At 39.8% G+C, this 12434-nt stretch overlaps 1 protein-coding gene across 1 annotated transcript in view; it reads right to left on the bottom strand.

Moving 5' to 3' along the window:
* The window catches only part of FAM178B (family with sequence similarity 178 member B), a 169347-nt gene that overhangs the window by 68872 nt on the left and 88041 nt on the right, over window positions 1-12434 (bottom strand). The gene's annotated exons all lie outside the window — the stretch shown is intronic.

Consider the following 12434-nt stretch of genomic DNA (forward strand, 5'->3'; position numbering starts at 1 on the left):
ACACTGAAAGACAACCAGACTAAGATTATTTGGAGTAATAAATCTTAGTCCTGGAAAATATCTAATGAAATATAATACCTCCTTTAAGTAGAAAGGTAGATATTGTCAGTTTTAATTCTTTTTCTTTGTTACAAGGGAGAATTTAATGTGTAATTTGTGAGATGGGGGGTACATCAGGAAAAGATTATGATAGAGAAAACAAAAGGCATCACTAAAACTTAAAAAAAAAATAACCTAAGAGTTCCTTATATCATAGACATCAAGGTAATCCACTTGCAAGGTTTTGTGTAGCAATTACTAAATAGTTACACTACAATGTCGCCACTTGGGAAGGATACCGATGCCATGACACTACCACTGGAGAGAAGTAAGCTAAACTGTTGACCACAAAAGGAAATCAAGGATCTGAAACCAAAAATCTCCAAAAAGCTGCAAGATATGATAGGGTCACATGTTAGCACTGGTTCAATGATGACCTGCCATAATTACCATCTAAAATTATTTTGGTTCTTTCATCTGTACATCTGTACAAACCTCATGGTCCATAGCCTAAAAGGTCTAGCAAAGCATATATCCAGCAGGAATAGATGGGGCAGTAGGTGTGAATTTTGCTGAATTAATATAACTAAATTAGTAAAAACATAAATCTTAACTCTTTGAACAAAGAGAAAAAATATGTATAGCCTTTTTCTCTTGAGAAAATTTACAGACAGAAGAGCAGGAAAATAAAATACAATGTGCTACACATTTTCCCAAATGGCAGGCACCAACATGTACAGGAAACTGCCCCGCCTCAACCCGCCAACCTTGCAAATAGCAAAGTATGTGACTTCTAAAAAGATTTCATGTGCCAGTCATGGAATTAGTACACCAAGATTCTCTCATTTTTACTGAAGGGTCTTATCTAAATTTCCTATGCTTGGCTGAGCCTCTGTTTCCCCCTTTGAGAATGGGAAGTATTTCCTTTTTAGAAAAATACACAAATACCTAAGAGTCAGAAATAAACTCGACTGACAGGTACCTGAACAGGAGAGAAACTGAAAAGAAGTCACAACTAATGAAACTAGGCTAACTATGCCAAGAACGCAAATGTTTAACTTGGAAATGGGTAGGCTGCCATTGCTAGATTATCATTCAAGAACTCAGATCCAAGTGCTCAGATAACATCCCAGAGTAACTTATACCTCTTGGCATATGCATTAGCAGAGAAGAACTCAATTTCTACTGATTTCCAGAGTGAAGACTCAGCAGTCCCTCAATACCACTTCCTCATCTCTACAGCTAATCTATAAGCAATGAAGCCTGGCTTCTCAATGAGGCACAACCATAAAGCCAAACTACCCTGAAGCAATGGGATTACTCACATTGAGTTTCCCTTATGCTAGAGGCATCAAAGCAGAAAGAAGACTACTTTGGAAATGGTGAATTCAGGGAAAGGGACAACTCCTAAAACAGCTCCTAAAAAAGAAGCTCTGATAACCTACTGATGGTAGGCTCAAACAACATGGAATGACAAGCAGAGGAGCACTAAATCAAAAGGCTTCCTTCAGCTGGTTGTTGCCATGTTTATTACTTTGGACTGATATATGAGGTTAGACGAGCTACATCAGAATTTAATTGGATCTGTGGGCATCTAGGTGACACAGTAGATAGGACTCCAGCCTTGGAGTCAGAAGGACCTGAGTTTAAATCCAGCCTCAGACACTTGACAATTACTAGCTGTGTGACCCTGGGCAAGTCACTTAATCCCAATTGCCTCATCAAAAAGAAAAAAGAATTAATTATTGGATCCCAAAGAGGAAAACACTTTCATAGATTTGTTTCACTCCCTCAACCAGCTTGAGAGAGGCAATAACATTGTCACCCACACCTTAGAGATGTTAAGTTGACGGATTCTTGTGAAGCATGATGAGACTTCACCCACAAAGGTAGGATGTGTTTGCACGGTCATAGAATTTACGAGTTTGAGTGGACCTCTGTGGCCATCTAGTCCAACCCCCACACAAAAGGAATACCCACCATAACAGCAGTCTCTACTTGAGAACCTCTAGGGAGGGGGAACCTGACACCTCTTGAGGCAGCTCATTCCACTTATGGATAGCTCTAATGGTTAGAAAGTTTTCCTTGACATTGAGTCTAAATTTGCCACTTTGCAACTTCTATCCACCTGATTCTGGTCCCTCTTCTAGGGCCAAATGAAACATCTACTCTTTCCTCAGCAGGACAGCCCTCCATATACTTGAAACTGCTATCATGTCCCCCTGACTCTTCTCCTTTCCAAACTAAATATGCCCAGTTCCTTCAACCAGTCCTCATATGATATGGTCTTAAGGCCCTCCACAATCCTAGCAGCCCTCCTTTGGACACTCTCCAGATTATCAATGTCCTTCTTAAACCTTGGCACTAAGTTTACTAGTACATGAAGTCACAGTGTATGGGAAGCGATGACATGTATGTGATGGGAGAACCAGGTGATGTATATATACATGAAGTATGTGCACATATATATATATATTACACCTATATCACATACATATACTTGTGTATGTACATGTATATATACATCTATTTCTAGATATCTACAGATATATAACACAAACTTTTAGTATATCTATGTAACAAATTACATGTGTATATATATACATGCACATACATACATCTAGATGGGTGTGTGTGTGTGTGTGTGTGTGTATAAAGTTTGTGTTTGCAGAAAGGCATTTGGCATAGCAGAAAAAATGTTGCATTTGCAATCAAGAGACCTAAGGCAAAATCCCAGCTCAGACACTTAGTACTATGTGACCATAGGCAAGTTATTCAAGCTCTCAGATTGTGTATCCTTATTAGTAAATAGAGATAATAATCTTATACAGGCTTATTGTAGGAAAAGCATTATATAAATGTCAATTAATATTTAAGGAAATATGTAAGTAGAGAAATAATCATAATCTCCAAATTATACGGAATAAGATTTAAGAAGAGGAGTAGATATTTTCTCTGATCCTCATGACCTCCCAAACTTCTCCAAAATAGATATTACGGTGCAGAGATAAAACAATTTCAGTTGTCTCAATGATCTAGGAAGCCAAAAACCTAAAGAAGGTTAAAAAAAAAACTACGTGAACTATCACCTAACTCTAGCTCACTCAGCACCCCTGACTCCTGTGATCATCACAATGGCAGCAAGGCTGTACAAGCCAAGCTGACCCATGGGCCTACAACAGAATGTAGTTTGACACACTGATCTCCTGGGCAGAAATTTGTCCAGGTTAGGATAATAACAGCATGGAAGTGCTCTGTAACTCTAGGCCAAAGAACTGAGAAAGAGAAGGAACAAGTTAAGACACCATGGGAATGGGGGTGGAGGGTGGTGGAACTGGCCTTCAGGGGAGTAGATAGGAAAGTGGTAGGAGGGAGGAGTTGGACCTACATGATATTTCACTAAACTTGAAGGAAAGAGTCCAGTATTTACCTGGGGTCAGTTCCATCCTTCCCAAAGTCACTTGGGGCAGAGACATAGCCTGGAGAAATATGGATTGCCCCACTGGGGAGGAGGTGAGATGATTTGAAATCCAGGCCTTAGGGAAACCACCATGAGAGGGGAGAGAGTTAGAAAGTGAGCAGTAGGGGAAAATAAGAGAGAAAAAGAGTGAAATTAGCAAAGGTCTCAGGAGGAAGAAAACTCAAAGACTTTGATCATAAGTAGACAAGCCAAGAGGAAAGCAGAAAGAAATATGGCCTCCAGATCTAGTAAGCAAATTCAGGCATCTATGAATAAATACTGCAAAACAAAGGGAAATGATTCAACATTCGATGAGGTAGAGGTCCCTGTGGATTATGAGTAGAGCATGGAACCATAACACATTGTTCCTAAGTGGTTCAAAAGATAAATGAGAATTGTGAGAACAGAATTTACAGCCTGCACAGGAAGAATCATTGGCCAAATAGCAAAACTTGATTCCAAGATGACAAGTTTCACCAAAGAAACAAAAGAAAGGACAAATGATTGAGAATGCAAACACATAGAAGTGAAGAACAATCTGGAAGAGAAGCAAAAAGCAGTAACATTAAAAGAAAATGTGCTTTCCATGCAAGCAAAACATACTGTTTTTAAGGACAGGATGCATGGATTAAAGATCGTAGGTCTCCCAGAAGAACAGAAGTAAAAAAAAAAAAAGAAAGAAAAGAAAACCCTGAATGCCATAATGCCAGAAATAATACAAGAAAACTGTCCAGAACTTCTGAACACAAGAAAAAGTGCCAATTTGAAAAATCCATAGATCTCCTCCAGAAAAAGAACAACAACAACAACAAAAACTCCAAGACACAGTGATTTAACTTTAAAATTACATTGAGAAACAAAGAGAAAGACCTCCAGATATGAAGGAAAGAAAGACTGCTGAATCTAACGGAAAACACAAGAGGGAACGGAATGGTGTGTTCTAAAGAGCAATGGAGCTCAAGATGCAGCCCAAACACATCTAGCCTGAAAATCTGAGGTTAACCATAAATAAAAAGAGACGGATGTTCAATAATAAAGAGGCATGCAAAACACTATTAGAAAGAAAACCAGATATGTAAATGTAAAGCCTATGTCAGATTGTGCGCCGTCTTGGGGAGGTGGGGGGGAGAAAAAGGGAGAAAAAATTTTCAACTCAAAAGCATATGAAAAAAAAAATTTTTTTAAATTAAATTAAATTTAATTTAATTTAAAAAAAAGAAAAGAAAAGAAAGAAAACCAGACCTGAAGAAATGATTTATTTCTCAAACACCTTAGACAACAGAAATGTAGGAAGGGTTAACAAATTCAGTAGCCAAGGACAGCAGAGGGGCCATTAAGAGGCTTCTCTCTATGTGTACTCAAGGCAGAATTCAGGTGGAAATGTGGTGGAGAGGTGGACCCGAGACACTGTGGACTGAACCTCACAACCTTACCGTCTACAAGTGAATTCATGTTTTGTTTTGTTTAGTTTTAAAATGAGATTAAATTACAAAATAGAAGAGTGCATGAATGGAATGAGGAGGGGACGAGGATAGATGAGAGTGTGTGGTGTGCCCTGGTCAAGTCAAGGGCTAACAGTGAAGGGAAGATGGCTCCGGTGGTGTCTCAAGAAGAGGAAAGCTTGCAGGGGAGTGGGTAGGGAGGTGGTAAAAGGGACTGAAAAGGGAGAAGGAAGCCTTGTTTTAGGAGTGAGAGGGGTTGCCACTGATAAATGTTTCTATGAGTGAAGAGAAATGTTCTGTGTAGGAAGATAGAGACCTTGTGCTGGGTGTTGTCTCTGAGGATTTGGTACTTGGAGACACCACTTGTTCAGGAAGAGAGGAGTTGAAACTACTCAGAAGCAAGTTCTTTAAGGTGATGGGAGAATCTGCATAGAGCAGGGAGCCCAGAATGGGAACCTAGGAAGTTTTGATTCCACAAGGAATGCAGAGAATAGAGAGCAACTAGATAAATAATGGGGGTCATGAACTAGAGAATGAGAGTCTAGAATAGACAGAAAGGGCAGATAAATAGTGAAGAGAGTGCAGGAGAGAAATCTTCACTGGGAAGCAGTACAAAAAATGAAAATTTAAAAACTGACAAACAGAACAAGATGAAGGGGAAGAAAAGAAAGGCAATTCTACTTGACTGGGAAAAAAAAGGAAAAATCAAATAACCAGGTAAAAGCAGGAAAGAGAAAGGAACTAATAATAAAAATTCTAAAGGGAAAGGAGTAACAAAAAGGCATGGGCTTTGAAAAAAAAGCTGGAGGGAATAGGCTTACCTTAAAAAAAGGTTAAGTTAAACTGAAGAGACAGAATACTATATTTACAGTAGATGAGAGGAAAAAAAATCTTAACTTGAAAAAAAACAATATTAGAGATAAATGGAGGAAAATAAGTATAAGCCTAACTTTCATAACTTTAAATGTGAACGGATTAAATAGTCTAATAAAATAAAAAAGAGTGACAGATTGGGTAAGAAAACAAAACCTCACAATCTGATACAAGAAATACATTTAAAAATGGGCATACACAGAATAAAACTGAGGGGCTAGAAAAATTTGTTTGTTATGCATCATGTGAGTCAACACAGCAGCTACAATCATGTATCTGACAAAGCGCAAACATTCACAAAAATAAAAAGGGACAAACAATGAAAATGCTGAAAGGAACCGTAGACAACAAGCCAATATTCATATTAGGCCTGTTGTATATTCAGTCCAACCCTTCAGGACCCCATTTGGGGTTTTCTTGGCAAAGATACTGGAGTGGTTTGCCCTTTCCTTCTCCAGCTCACTTTAGAGATGAGGAAACTGAGGTAAACAGGGTTAAGTGACTTGCCCACATGGCTAGTGTTTGGGCCAGATTTGAACTCACAAAGACTCATCTTCCTGACTTCAGGCCTGGCATTCTATCCACTGAACTACCTAAGCTGCCCCAGTATCAAATAGCTTATATGCTCCAAAAGCCTTTAGCATCCAAATTCTTGAAGGAAACATTAGCTGAGCCATAAGAATACTTAGCCAGTCACATAAGAGTGACAGGAGTTTTCAAACTGCATGGAATGAAAAGCTTTCAAAATAGAGAAACCTAGCAAAAGAAATTAAAACCATGTGGAAACACGATGAAGTACATGCCACCTGTATCATCCTATCTGCTTCTAGGATTGTCTCAAAGATGTTGTCAGTGAATCTACAAATGATGAGCTTAAACAGAATCACTAGAGATGAAAAGGACCTCAGAGATCACCAAATGCCTTCATTTTACAGATGAGGAAACTGAGGCATAGAGAGGTTAAGTGATTTGTCCAAGTTTACACAACCAGTAAATGACTGAGGTAAAATTTGAACTCATGTCTTCCTGACTCCAGGTCCATTGCTCTATATCCTCAATACTCTTATTCACTCACAAAAAGGAATCATTTTATGCGCCTGTACAATAGTCAACACAACATTAAATATGAAAAGAATAATAACAGGATAGGAATCTGGCTTTGGAGCATTTTGTGTGTGTGTGTGGTTTTCTTTTTTTATAGTATTTTATTTTTTCCAATTATATGTAAAGCCAATTTTTAACATTCATTTTTTAAAAAAATATGAGTTCCAGGGGCAGCTAGGTGGAACAGTGGATAGAGCTCTGGCCTTGGAGTCAGGAGGACCTGAGCTCAAATCTGGCCTCAGACACTTGGCACTAACTAGCTGTGTGATGCTGGGCAAGTCACTTAACCCCGACTGCCTCCCCAAAAAGAAAAAAAAATATATATATATATATATATGTGTGTATGTGTGTATATATATATATATATATATATATATATATATATATATATATATATATATATATATATATGTGTGTGTGTGTATATATATATAATATATATATATATAAAAAATATGAATTTCAAATGTTTTCCCTCTCCTCTCCCTAGGATGGTAAGCAATTTCATAATAGGTTATATATATGCAATCATATAAAACATATTTCCATATTTGTCATGTTGTGAAAGAAGAAACATCAAAAAGAAAAAAAAACACAAAAATATAAAGTGAAAATAGTATGCTTCCATCTGCATTCAGATTCCATCAGTTCTTTCTCTGGATGTAGACAGCATTTTCCATCAAGAGTCCTTTGGAATTGTCTTGGATCACTGTATTGCTTGCAAGAACAAAGTCATTCCTAGTTGATCACTGTACAGTGTTGCTGTTACTGGGTACAAAGTTCTCTTAGTTCTACTCCATTTTGCATCAGTTCATAAGTCTTTCCAGGTTTTTCTGAAATCTGCCTGCTTGTCATTTCTTATAGCACAATTGTATTCCATTATATTCATATATCCAAATTTGTTCGGCCATTCCCCAATTGATGGACATCTCAATTTCCAATTCTTTGCCACCACAAAAAGAGCTGCTATAAATATTTTTGTACATGTAGGCCCTTCTCCCTTTTTTGAATGATCTCTTTAGGTTACAGACCTAGTGGTGGTATTGCTAGATCAAAGGGTATGCTCAGTTTTATAGCCCTTTGGGCCTAGTTCCAAATTGCTCTCCAGAATGGTTGGATCATTTCACAACTCTGCCTACAACACATTAGTGTCCCAATTTCCCCTATATCCTCTTTTGAAGTATTCCTATCTAAAATCCATCAAAAAAGATGAAAATAAGGAACAATAACTTTTTAAAAACAGCTTGCATGTATATAGTGCTTTAAGATTTGCAAAATGTAATTATCTCATATCTGTAACAGGGACTAACTGCTTAGTAAGGCAGAGCTGGGGCTGGTGAACCTCGGCAATACTCTCAGATCCTGCCGAGTCCTCTAGCCAGTCACAGCCCTAGCCTTCCCACAGCTCCTGCCACTACAATATCATCTGCCACATAAAATACCCCAATTTATTTGCTGTAGTAACACTACCAGCTTCCGGCCTAGGGCCTAATATTTTTCTTTCCCTCCCTCCCCCATCTTAATGGGTAATTAAATTACACATCACAATCTACATGAATTGATCAGGAGTTATTTGGATAGCAGGATCTTAAGAGTTCTCATTAGCTTGGTCCCTCTCTCATTGCCATATATTTAAATGAAAAAGGGAGAAAGCCTGTGGCTTTGGAGAGCCTGTGACTAAAACACCAAATACATTCAAGTAAACTTGGTGTTCCTGAGCCCTCCTTATCCGGAGTGAGTTTTCTGGAGAGCAAGAACAAGAGATGGAATGTGGACAAGGTGCCAGGGCTCACGTCACTGACCTGAGGCAGCCTTGAGATGTCATGCCCCCTTTTCACCACTTAGTTTCACAACTGACTTCCCAGAGTTGTGTGGCCAAAGAGAAACACAAGAGAAAGCCTTGAAGAAGCTTTCTGGTAACTCCCAGGGAAGTACTTTAACTTTTAAAACACTGAAGCCAGAAAATAAGGATATTGGGCCTCAAACATCTGGGTAACAGTTCATCTCCAACCTTTCCTATTCCACTGCTCTAATAATTGTTTTGTCTGGAAACGATTCCTTTAAGCAACATTCTCAAGATTACTTGAACATTACAGGGCTTCGGGGGGACAAGCTGTGAAAGAAGGGTCCTGTCTAATATAAAAGTGGTTTTTCCATCTGTGCCAGAGAAACAGCCACGATTTTACATAAGTCAATAGCTGTTGAACTCGTACAGAAGCTACCCACACAGCTCAGCTGGAAGAAGGAAACAGCACAAAGCAAGAGAACGATCCCACCTGAGAGTACCACCCCCAGGAACTCTCCTGCCTGCCGCTCTGCTCTCCTCTCCTCCTTCTGTCTCCATCCTTTCCCCATACACGCTCCTTATGATCTTGGCCATAGGGAATATAGCTCATTGCTGGTTTCACCTGAAATAAATTGTGTGCCTTATGGGTAACACAGCAGGGAGCCAGAACCCACTCGGCTGCTGTCTGCTCCCTCCTGGAGTGAGTTGCTAGGGAGTGTTTCCTTGTATTACTGCCTTAGGGGGGCCAGATGCAATACTGGTGTCTTGTTGGGTCCTGCTTCCGTAGAGGTTAGACTCTGACCAAGGGTGCTCCACCCCCATGATCAAGCTTCTAACACAATGTGAGAAGAAAATTATAGTATTAAAGATCAGTTTTAGGAATAGAAGGGATCCAGCCATCTGGATCTATCATCCTGTGCATTTCCTCCCATTCAAAGCAAAACTCCTTGAGAAAGCTACCTGAAACTGCTCTCTCCTAAGTTATCAATTATCTCTTAATTGCCAAATCTAATGACCTTTTGTTTTCTTTCCCCACTTAATAGTATTTTATTTTTTCCCATTCCATGTAAAGATAGTTTTTAACATTCACTTTTATAAGATTTCCAAATCTTATAAGTTCCAATTTTCTTAATATAACTAATGAGAGTTTCAAATTTTTCTCTCTCTCCCTCCCACCCTCCCCAAGACAGCAAGCAATCTGATATGGACTATACATGTACAATCATATTAAGCATATTTCCACATTAGTCATGTTGCGAAAGAAGAATCGGGACAAGAGGGAAAAAACACAGGAAAGAAAAAAGAGAAAATAGTATGCTTCGATCTGCATTCAGACTCCATAGTTATTTCTCTGGATGTGGATAGCATTTTTTTTTTTTTAGGCAATTGGGGTTAAGTGACTTGCCCAGGGTCACACAGCTAGTAAGTGTCAAGTGTTTGGTCTGAGGCCAAATTTGAACTCCGGTCCTCCTGACTTCAGGGCCGATGCTCTATCCACTGTGACACCTAGCTGCCCCCAATGGATAGCATTTTCCATCACGAGTCTCTTGGAATTGTCTTAGATCAGGGGTGGGGAACCTGTGACCTCTAGGCCACAAATGGCCCTTTAGGTCCTCAAGTGCAGCCCTTTGACTGAATCCAAACTTCAAGGGGATTTGTTCTATGAAGTTTGGATTCGGTCAAAGGACAGCACTTGAGGACCTAGAAGATCACATGTGGCCTCCAGGCTGAAGGTTCCCCACCCTTGTCTTAGATCATTGTATTGCTGAGAAGAGCTAAGTCTATCAAAGTTGATCATCACACACTGTTTCTGTTACTATGTACAAAGTTCTCCTGGTTCTGCTCACTTCACTCAGCATCTGATCATACACGTCTTTCCAGGTTTTTCTGAAATCCATCTGTTCATCGTTTCTTATAACACAACAGTATTCCATTACATTCATACACCACAACTTGTTCAGCCATTCCCCAACTGATGGACATCCTCCCAATTTCCAATTCTTTGTCACCACAAAAAATACTTCTGTACATGTGGGTCCTTTTCCCTTTTTTATGATCTCTTTGGGATACAGACCTAGTAGTGGTATTGCTGGATCAAAGGGTATGTACAGTTTTATAGCCCTTTGGGCATAGCTCCAAATTGTTCTCCAGAATGGTTGGATCAGTTCACAACTCCACCAACAATGCATATAATGGCCTTTTCTCAGTGGCCTCTATGCAGCCTTGGACATTGTCAGTTATGCTCTCCTACTCTATTCAGTACTCTCTCTAGATTTTCATGAGACTGCCCTCTCCTGTTTCTCTCTTCCTATCTATCTGACCACTCAGCCTCTTTTGCATGTCCAATGTGAAACTCATTACTTCTCTCAATCCCTTTCAAACTCTTCCTTGTTCCCAACTTTTCTATTTACTATTGAGGGCACTTATTATTCTTCTAGTCAGAAAACATTGGTGTCATTCTAGGCTTCTCCCTCTCACTCACCTCACAATCTATTGTCAAATCTTTGGTGTTTCTATCTTCACAACATGTCTCATATATTTCCCTCCCCTAGACTCATACAGTTATAACTCTGGATAAAGTCTTCATTACCTCTTGCCCAAACTACTGCAATAGCCTTCTAACTGATAACCCTGTCTCAACTCTCTCCTTATTCCAAACCTTCCACTCAACCGCCAATGATTTTTAAAAATTATACATCTGTCCATGTCAACCCTCACCCCTCAGTGAACTGCAGCGTCTCCCTATTACACCCAGGATCAAATACAAAATCCTCCGTTTGGCATTTAAAGCCCTTCACAACCTAGCCCCTTCCTACCTTCCCAGTCTTCTTATACTTTACTCCCCTCCGTATACTGGATGATCCAGCTATACTGGCCTATTTGCTATTCCTTTCACAGGACATTCTATCTCCCAACTCCATGATTTTTCGCTGGCTGTCCGCCATGCCTGGAACATTCTCTCTCTCACCTTGGACTCCTAGCTGTCCTAGCATCCTTCAACACTCACCTCGAGGGAGGAACAGACAAAGATGCTCCTCCCCACAACTCCTTCACAGAGCTCTACACACACACACACACACACACACACACACACACACACACACACACACCCCTCTTCTACATAGATCTAGAAAAAATACCAGACTAAGTCCTAGGAAATTAAAGGAAAAAATCATAGTAATTTTTTTCCAATCCAGGTTGGTATAGAGAGACAGACAAAGAGGTCTACAGACACCAGAGATGAGTTCTAGCCAAGGCTGGCTTCATAAGGAGTATTCTAGTGTGGGTGATGCTATGTATCAAGGAAAGAAGAGGGCCCAGATCCAGCCTGCTGGGGATAGAATTTGTTCAGGGTGCAGGAATAGGGCTCAATTAGCAGCTCTGTTGCTCACTACCTAGGTCTGGGTCACAAATCCAGGGCTAAATGGGGAGGGGACCTTGAGGTAGTATTTCAGAGTGAGACAATCATCTGCCCTAGGCTATGTACTGAGTGAGAAGAAAATCCAAAACAAATGGCAGATGTGTAGCTCTGGCTCCACAAATGGTACAAGATCTCAGTTCCACCTTCAGCACAGTCTGAAGCCTGTTATAGAATAACCAGAACAGGAATCCCAGATTAAAGGAAAGTCTGCAGTTCTGTCACTCTAAACCAGCAGAGCTCTCTAGCTGGCTGATAGTAGCAGAATCCAACAGAAGTCTACTGGAAGTCCAACCAGGACAAGGCCACAAA

Source organism: Phascolarctos cinereus, unplaced genomic scaffold (assembly GCF_003287225.1).
Source record: "Phascolarctos cinereus isolate Bilbo 61053 unplaced genomic scaffold, phaCin_HiC Scaffold_2;HRSCAF=192, whole genome shotgun sequence".
NCBI classification, from domain to species: domain Eukaryota; kingdom Metazoa; phylum Chordata; class Mammalia; order Diprotodontia; family Phascolarctidae; genus Phascolarctos; species Phascolarctos cinereus.